This window comes from Ictalurus punctatus, chromosome 7, assembly GCF_001660625.3.
Source record: "Ictalurus punctatus breed USDA103 chromosome 7, Coco_2.0, whole genome shotgun sequence".
NCBI classification, from domain to species: Eukaryota; Metazoa; Chordata; class Actinopteri; order Siluriformes; family Ictaluridae; genus Ictalurus; species Ictalurus punctatus.
This window is the reverse complement of record NC_030422.2, coordinates 6,620,560-6,629,880: the sequence shown is the minus strand read 5'-3', so window position 1 is coordinate 6,629,880 and position 9,321 is coordinate 6,620,560.

The window sequence follows — 9,321 nt, the reverse complement described above, 5'->3', positions numbered from 1 at the left end:
GGCTAAATTTGGAATGGGATCAAAAAGCACATATGAGTGTAATGGTCAGGTGTCCATATAGTGTGTGTTTAATAAAATTATCATTAATAATTCTATTGGTTTACAGTTTAAAAAAGAATCTGTTCACTCTAAACTCCTCCTTTCAGAGAGCCTACTCTGCTCTGATTGGTCAGATGGCCCAGTCTGTTATGATTGGTCTACCGCTTACAGCATGTGTCAGAAAGGAAACGCCCATTATCATATCTGAATTTCAGCTCAGTGATAATATCGTAGGTTTTACCTTATTAGTTTGAGCCTGAATCTGATAGTAATACATCGGAAGATCGACCAGAACCATCATCGCAAGCACGACGAGAACAGGACGTTTCTCAGTAGTACGTTTATATGTAGTTTGGCAATAACGTGAGTTATCCGGTTAGCAGAGGCTAATAGCTAACAGGCTAACAGCTGTGCACTGACTGTACATGTATATAACACAAAACTATGCATTTAGAACACTCAGTAGAAAATACATACATAAATAATTAATCATACTTACAGGTTGTGATCCAGAGGCACAAGATGGTCCAGATAAAGTGGGTACAGCCCCATCTTTAATGAATAATTGTTTAGCAAATACCACATTGACTTCAGCTAGATTTGAGAAGCAGTCGTCAGTGAAATCACAGGAACACAAACGAAGGTCGGAGTTGAAATGTTGTGGTATTGTTTAAAAAATGAATTCTAACCCCTGACGCTTTACATCCTCATGCTTAGGGAGTCCATGCAAAGTGGTTTTGCTTTTGCAGTGCAGAAAACAACGTCTTCTAGACAAGAACCTAACTCTTTCAGGACTCAACCTCAACTATAGTGCTTGAGGGCGGGTCAAAGTACACGTTGTACATGAGCAGCCAATGAGGACCAGAGGCCTGGCTTTTTGTTACCAACTTATGTAGGTTAGTACAGGAAGTAAGTCTAGAATCACTAACGACTCGTTTCAGCTTCCTTCTTTTGGGAGTCAATAACTCCATTTGTCGTGCACTTTGATTTTTTAAACTCTGAAGACTTTTTACATTCACAAACAGCTCTATAACACACTACATGAAAGGTAATATCTGAAAAAAAGCATAATAGGTGCTCTTTAATATCTGTTTACCTACTGTTGAAATCCATTGCATAACAGCTGGCTAATATTTATCGATATATATTTATCTAAATGGTAGCAAGTCATTAATAAAGACGCTTTTAACAATTTCTTTAAAGTCTTACGCAGTCAAACTAAATGAAAAATAACACTTTATGATTCTTCTTTTTTGATCATTTACTGTACATTTTTATTATTCTTTTCTTCTGACTTATGCTATTTTATGCCCTGAATGGTGATATCATATAATGCTGATCCTCTCCATGGCTTGCAACACCTATAAAGTAAACTGTGATATTTGGTATGCCATATTTTCCTCCAGCAGCCCATAGCAATGAAACACATGCTGGAACATTGCTTCTGCCAAAGTGCCAGCTGCCAGGAGGTGAGGTGACAGCCTGGGCACAAACTGACCATGAGAACATATATTGTTGCATGTCAGCATCATGGGACAGCCACTGATATTAGGTTTTCCATGGCCACAGTGGTGTGGGTCCAGATGTTTGCGGTGGGTCTGGTGGGTCGTGTCCATGGTTTGTTACTGCCACAGGGAGAATAAGATATACTGCTCTTTACTGCAGCATGGCTGATCAGTCAAGAGTTGAACGTGCCCCGTTGCTTAACTAAACAATCATGAAGGCGGCAGAAGACACTGTCCATGATAAGAGACCATTTAGCCAGCCAACAGCAGATTTGAGGGAGTCCAGGCTAATCCCAATGACCAGCCATCACCTCCTTAGCTCATTTGGGATTTGTGTAACAAAACTGGCTTTGTTAAAAATCACACTAACCAAAACAAATAAAACTAAACAATAGAAAATAACACTGAACCATACTCACTATACCTATAACTTCTTTGAAATACTAAAATATATCAAATTTCTTCCAGATTTTTTTTTTTAGCCTCATTTTCACATTCTCTCATGCATGGTCTTTTGATACTTATTTAGGCCCAATCTCAAAAGATGATTTCAAACAGTAAACTAGGGGTAGGGTTGTATGTCTGAAATACCTGTGAAAAGAAGTGTTTCCTTGAGTAAAGTGTTACAAGGAAGGCTGAGAGGTGTGACAAGTGTCCTCAGAGAGTTGAAGTGTTTATGAGAGCCAGTATAGGAAGCAGGCAGGGTTACACTTCTCAGCAGGCCCTCACACCTACACTCCTGCACCTGTAATTAAACAGAGCAAAGTGTAACTGCTGTGGAAGTAGCAGAGTTGCACCCGATACAAGTCCAAAACAAATGAGAAAACATTAGAAAAATGTACAATTTTTTTTTTTTTAGAAAAATCTGTGATGATTTCAATCATATAATGAACTTTAATGGAAATAGGCTTAATTGTTTCCATTATGTACTTATCTGATTCCTGTTACTGTCTGTGTGCAGTTTTGCATGTTCTCCCAGTGCCTGTATGGTATTCCAGTTTTCTCCCAGTGTGTGTGTTTGTGTGTGTGAGTGTGTGAGAGAGAGATACCTTGTGATAGACTGGTGTCCCATCCAGTGTGTATTCCTGCCTAGGCTTAGGACCCGCCCTTACTTGGATAAAGTAGATACTGAAGAGTCTGCTAAAGGAGAATCAAACAATGTACATTATTTTACCATTGACCACTAAACCATAAAAAAAACTATACAGACCATTTTAACTATAAAGGAACATTATGTCCATCAAATATTATATTATCAAATATTACCACTAAAAACATCACAAATCACAACCAGAGGTCAATACTATCAGTTTACTATTAAATATCACCAGAACCCAATAGGGGTATTTTTCACAGGCAGATGATTACCATCAGAAAAATTACATAAACCCACAAATAACCACTACAAATAACACAACTTACTGAACTCCAATTACAGACCACCTAAAACACATTCAAATCAATAAAGAACCACTAGAAATCGCTAATGTTTTCTAATAAATGCAGTGGTTTTTGAAGTTCCTGGAGACCTTCCCATGTTGTTAACTTAAAGGAACAGCCTTACTTCAGACTGTTACAATGCAAAAACACTGGGACCCCTTCCAAAGGAGTCTTTTTTAATCCATGTATGGGAGCATCTGAGTGGCCATACAAACCATTATTACTATAGAAATAATAACCTATTGGAAAAAGCACATTAGTATAAACCTGATTACCAAATTTTCCCCAATTTTGGAAGTGTGGGCCCCAAGAACACAACAGCACAGATCTCTTGTCACGTCTTTATCAAAGACATGTAGAAATGGCTTATTATTATTAGACCCTGTTTCTACAACTAGATAAATAAACCTGCTAAAAATCCATCTATCCATCCATCCATCCATCCATCCATTTTCTTTGCCGCTTATCCTTCAGGGTCACGGGGAAACCTGGAGACTATCCCAGGAAGCATCGGGCACAAGGCAGGGTACAACATGGACAGGGTTCCAATCGATTACAGGGCACAATCACATACACATTCACACACCCATTCATATGCTACGGACACTTTGTACACGCCAATCAGCCTACCATGCATGTATGTCTTTCGCCTGGAGGAGGAAACCGGAGTACCCAGAGGAAACCCCCGCAGTATGGGGAAAACATGCAAACTCCACACACACAAAGCAGCGGCGGGAATCGAACCACCAACCACTATGTTACCTACAGACACATGTTATGTAAGACTCTACAGTAATAATAGAAGAATAATCCTGCATATTTTAAATGACTTCGACAAAAAGTTGCTATAAATCCTTTGTATACATTACATGCATATGCTATACAGTTATAATTTTAGTTTGATGTACAGTACATTAATACAATAAGGGGGTCATATTGCTATGTGTGCCGCAAACATGAAAAGCAAAAAGATTAAAAAACAATTTTCATGAAGGAGACATTTTATTTCAGATTCCATCATCAGCAAGACAGAAAACTGGTGATTTTGTGTAGTCATCGACTGGCCAGACTGATAAATCACATTCCGGAAATTCCTCAATTAAAATGCTTGTATAGACACTTACCTGTTTGCATAGACATTGACCAGCATGTACTATTTAGCTCATATGAAAGATGCAATCCTACGTAGACCCTGTTAGTAAATCATTTCCACGTTTTTTCGTGGGTGCTATCAAGTGTGCATATATATTTTTAGACCTCCAGCCGGAAATAGTCATTTAGAAGACGTGTGATTGATATGATGATTTTTCGCCTTTGGTCACGAGCTTCATTCATTTTGGATTTGGGGCAGTGGAATAAATTAATAATGCTGCTAACTAATAGGTGTGATTAATCACTCTTTATACTGAATGTGCCCTCAACGATTTTAAAATAGAAATGGTATTATATTTGGAACATCTACATCACGTCTCTTCATGTCTGCAATATATCAGATCATTTTTTTTTGGGCTAATACATTTTTGTTCCTGTGGTACAATTTCTGAAACTCATCCTCCAACATTTCTCCTTTTCACCAGTTTTGCCCCTCCACTGCCTCCTCCACTTCCAAATGCATATTTATTTATACGACTTTCTATTGTTCTCTAGCAGCGCGTTGGTGAGGACAAGATGAAGGGAGCAGGTGGTGCAAAATAAAACAGCAGACAAAGTAACTCTGGAAAGGGATGATCAAGAGGGGTGGATAGAAGGACTTGCTGAATATAACACAGCCAAGTGCAAACCTCTAAGGGAGCAAATTATGTGAGTCATCCCCTTAGATGATCCCCAGACCTGTTCGCTTTCATTTATAACTGACACGATGTTTGGTCACCCATTTAGCTTTAGTTTTGATCAACACTTCCTACAGGTTTTGCTTAAAATATAAATGCACAGGGGGAAAAAGCATATTATTCCATGTGCTCATGTTCTACTGTACATGTAGAACAAATCTGTTCACAGCTTACTAGATATTATGATATCCTCTACATTCCAATTGAAAAGAAACAAACAAACAAAAAGTCTCAATCTTAATATATAGCATATAGCAGTATACATTGATTATAAAATAGCTTTTTCATATAGCAAATTTGGCCTGGTAAAACATCAGTAATTAAGCTTAAAACTCCGTCAGGATGGTTTCATACTCTGGCAACAACACCTGTTATCAATATACAGTATAAAATATAAAACGTGGCTGGGGTTGTAACAGAAAAAGGTTAGTTGTTCAAGAAATGTAGAACTGGGTTTCTATACTAGAACAGGTTGCTGTGTTTATGTCTGTTTGAAATTTGTTCACTGAGAGCTGTGCAATATTTAGCAAGTTTGAACTAAGTTATTATTTTTTTCCCCTGCCAAATTTAGTGCTGTTTGGTTTAGCTATTTGTGTAGACGTGTAGGAAGGATTGGCTGGGCTCTGATGTGAGGCTCCCAGAGCTGCAACTGAGGGTGGCTAAACAGGATTTGAACTCACTGAATGAGTCTCTGAGATTTCATTCATGCCAAAACTCCAAAACTCTGCACAACTGAAGATCTGTATTCGTTTTTTTTCTTCATGTCACAGGAAACACAAAGTTAACTTCTTGTTTAACTCACTCTTGTCACTCTTGTTCAAATTCTGCTCTAGAGACTGCCTATGATAAGGGTTTACACCAGTTCTTCATTTTTAGGCTTTGTTAATTATTATTATTATTTTTTCCCCAGGGAATAGTGCAGATATCAGTGCATATGTCTCCATAGAAGTTCCAACCTGAACTTCTTGTTCTTTGTGTATCCAGTGTTATTAGTGTTGATCTTGTCTGGTCTGCTTTTGACCTTGTCTGCATAACACATTTACTGTAATAACCTAGTCTGCCCATGTTTTGATCCTTGCTATGGAATGGCCTAAATAACAACACACAGTGCCATTAGTGTGAAGAAGTATTTGAACACCATCCTGTAACATATAGCGCCCTCTGCTACTATTGGCACCTTTGGTAAATATGAGAAATCCTGGGAAAAATTGTCTTTATTGTTTAACCGTTTGATTTTCTGTTAAAGAATTGCTCTCATGGATAGAAAACAAGTGCAAACATAACACAGGTTTATCCAAAAAAAAAAAGGTTAAATATAGGTGTGCAACAGTTATTGGCACCATTATAAATTCATAGGAGAAAAATATATTTGAAGTATATTCCCATTAATATTTGACATTTTTAGTACACCGGGGTGACTAGGAAATTGTTCAACCATAACTTTCTGTTTCACAGGGATATAAATATGAGGTAAGACACAGGCCAAATTCCCTTAGTCATTCATAACAATGGGTAAGACCAAGGAATATAGCTGTGATATGCAGCAAAAGGTTGTTAAGCTTCACACAATGGGAAGTGGGTATAAGAAAATTGCACAAGCTTTGAAATTGCCCATTTCCACAATCAGAGCAATAATTACAAAGTTCCAGTCAACTGGAAATGTTATGAATCAACCTGGAATTGGATGTGTGTCTATATTGTCTCAACGCACTGTGAAGAGAACGGTTCGAATGGCCAAAAATGTGAAGGATCTGGAGAGATTCTGTATGGAGGAACGGTCTCAGATCCCTCGCCATGTATTCTCCAACCTCATCAGGCTTTATAGGAGAAGACTCAGAGCTGTTATCTTGGCAGAGGGAGCTAGCACAAAGTATTGACTAAAAGGGTGCCAATAATTGTTGCACACCTACATGTAACAAAGATATATTTTGATAAACCTGTGTTTTGCTTGCAAATGTTTGATATCCATGAGAGGAAAGTATTTTTGTAATTTTTTTAAACAAAAAAAAGGTGGCAGTGGGCATAGGCTCACCAAAACTGGACAGATGAAGACCGGAAAAACGTAGCCTGGTCTGCTGAATCTCGATTTCTGCTGAGGAACACAGAGGGTATGGTCAGAATTTGACATGAACAGCATGAATCCATGGACATAAACGGTCTTGTCTCAACAGTCCAGGCTGGTGGAGGTGGTATAATGGTGTGGGGAATATTTACTTGGACCGTTAATGCCAGTCGATCATGGTTTGAATGCCACAGCCTATTTGAGTATTGTTGCTGACCATGTGCATCCAATTCAAGTCAAGTCAAGCAGCAGATTCCTCTGTGAGCACAATTTACCCATCTTCTAATGGCTACTTCCAGCATGATAATGCACCATGTCACAAAGCAAAAGTCATCTCAAACTGGTTTCATCAGTATGACAATGTTCATGTTCTTCAGTGTTCTTTAGTGGCCTTTACTGTCACTGGATCTGAATCCAATAGAATACCTTTGGGATGTGGTAGAACAGGGGATTCACAGCATGAAAGTGCACCTGAAAAATCTGCAGGAATTGTGTCATGCCAACACAGACCAGAATCTCAAAGGAATGTTTCTGACATCTTGTGGAGTCCATGCCATGAAGAATATAACATGTACCCTGTATTATCATAGTGTTCCTAATAAAGTGCTCTCAGTATTATCATTGTGTCATCAGGACACAATGATAATACTGTAAGAAGTAGGTTGTTGGGAAACAATAGTGATCAGTGTTTAGTTGTTGGGAACACAGGCTTGCACACGCACAACACCGTCAGGCTGTACACACTAGTGTTCAGCCGACTGAACCTGCTCTCTGAAGTCTAATAACCAGCATCTGTGAGATCTCTAGATTCGTCACTAATGAAAAAATAATGGGGTTAAAAAGTCAGCAAATTTACAGGCTGTACTATACTGAATATACTATGTATATAATTACTATAATAGGAAACTGAGAATAACTACTTCAGTGACTATTTTGCTATTTCGGACATACCACCCTCACATAGCAATCTGCCATTGTGCCATTTTCACTTTGTCTTATTCCAACAAGTATGTCATAATATCCAAACCATATGCAAAGGATTGATAAGATTTATATGTGTTTGACCTTTTTGTAATGCAAATTAGTTTATAAAAATGCTAGTTTATAAATTTGTTACCTATACTCTTTTGTCATGCGCTTACACTGTTATCATTTACACTGATTTAGACTCCATTAACCTGTAGCACTGACCTGTGTTTCTATGTTAGTCCTCTGTGGGGAAGAAGAGTTCTTGATGAAAGAAAATATAAATAGCTAGCGGCACTGACTGTTCCAGATGAACTGATCAGAAAGAAAAATTTGCAGTAGTATCAGAGATGGTAAAAAAGCCAACATTAAACTCTTATGACTCTTTTGCCTCTTAGGTTGGCATACCTGATTAGTACAGAGTGCATTACTGGATTACTTCGATGACACTAATGAGCAGACACAGGCATTTCCTCTCTGATGTTTGTGATTGATGTAAGGACACGCTCACCACATGCCCTCCCAGCATGCAACAGGGTGTGAAAGAAGCATTGACCTGGATCATTACTGTTCCCCCTGTAAAACTGATCAGAGCTTTGCACACACTTTTATAAAGGTGAAGAGTTTAAAGAAGAAAAAACCATGGCGAGCCAAAATAAATAAATAAATCATAGTAGACTATTTTCTACTGATTCTTATGTGTATTATACGAGAGAAATAATCGTCCAGGATTGCAATCTCAGGTTTATGCCTACTCATACTTTTTTAGGATCCTAGCATGTGAGATACTTTCACACCAATCAGAAGGACTAGGCATTCTATTACTTTACAGATCAGTGTTTGTAATACATCTTGAACTATTCTACACCTGTCTCCCTTTGTTTTTCCTCATACCTTATAAAAACACATATCAGTATTTGTATTATTCCAGTACACGGAAGCCCAAGACCTTGTTTATGTCTCTCTCTTTCAGTCTGAGCAGTGAGAATAATGTCAGAAGTACTGAGATAGTTGTATTTCATCCATCATCCTTCCCGCTGATGGCTCACCGTAGAGACCACAATACATTTAAACACAAGCTTTAGCTGCTCAACAAGGCTACTTCCCCCTGAGAGATGGGTACCACAGTGAAAAAAGAACTTGCTGTCAAAAGCTTAATTCAAATTCGAGACCATGTTGTTTTTAGAGCCAGTCTACATGAATCTGTATGAAGGTTGAAAGAAAAGCAACATATCTGAACAGTATACCATAGTTGAAACAAGAAAACATCGACTGCAGGGTAAAAGGATACACAGTGAAAGGGAAAAATGACCTTGAGAAAAACAACAACAACAGAATTTTCAAATTCAAATTGCACTGGTGGCTCTGTGTGTGCGGAGTTTGCATGTTCTCCCCGTGCTATGGGGGTTTCCTCCGGGTACTCTGGTTTCCTCCCCCAGTCCAAAGACATGCATGGTAGGTTGATTGGCATGTCCAAAGT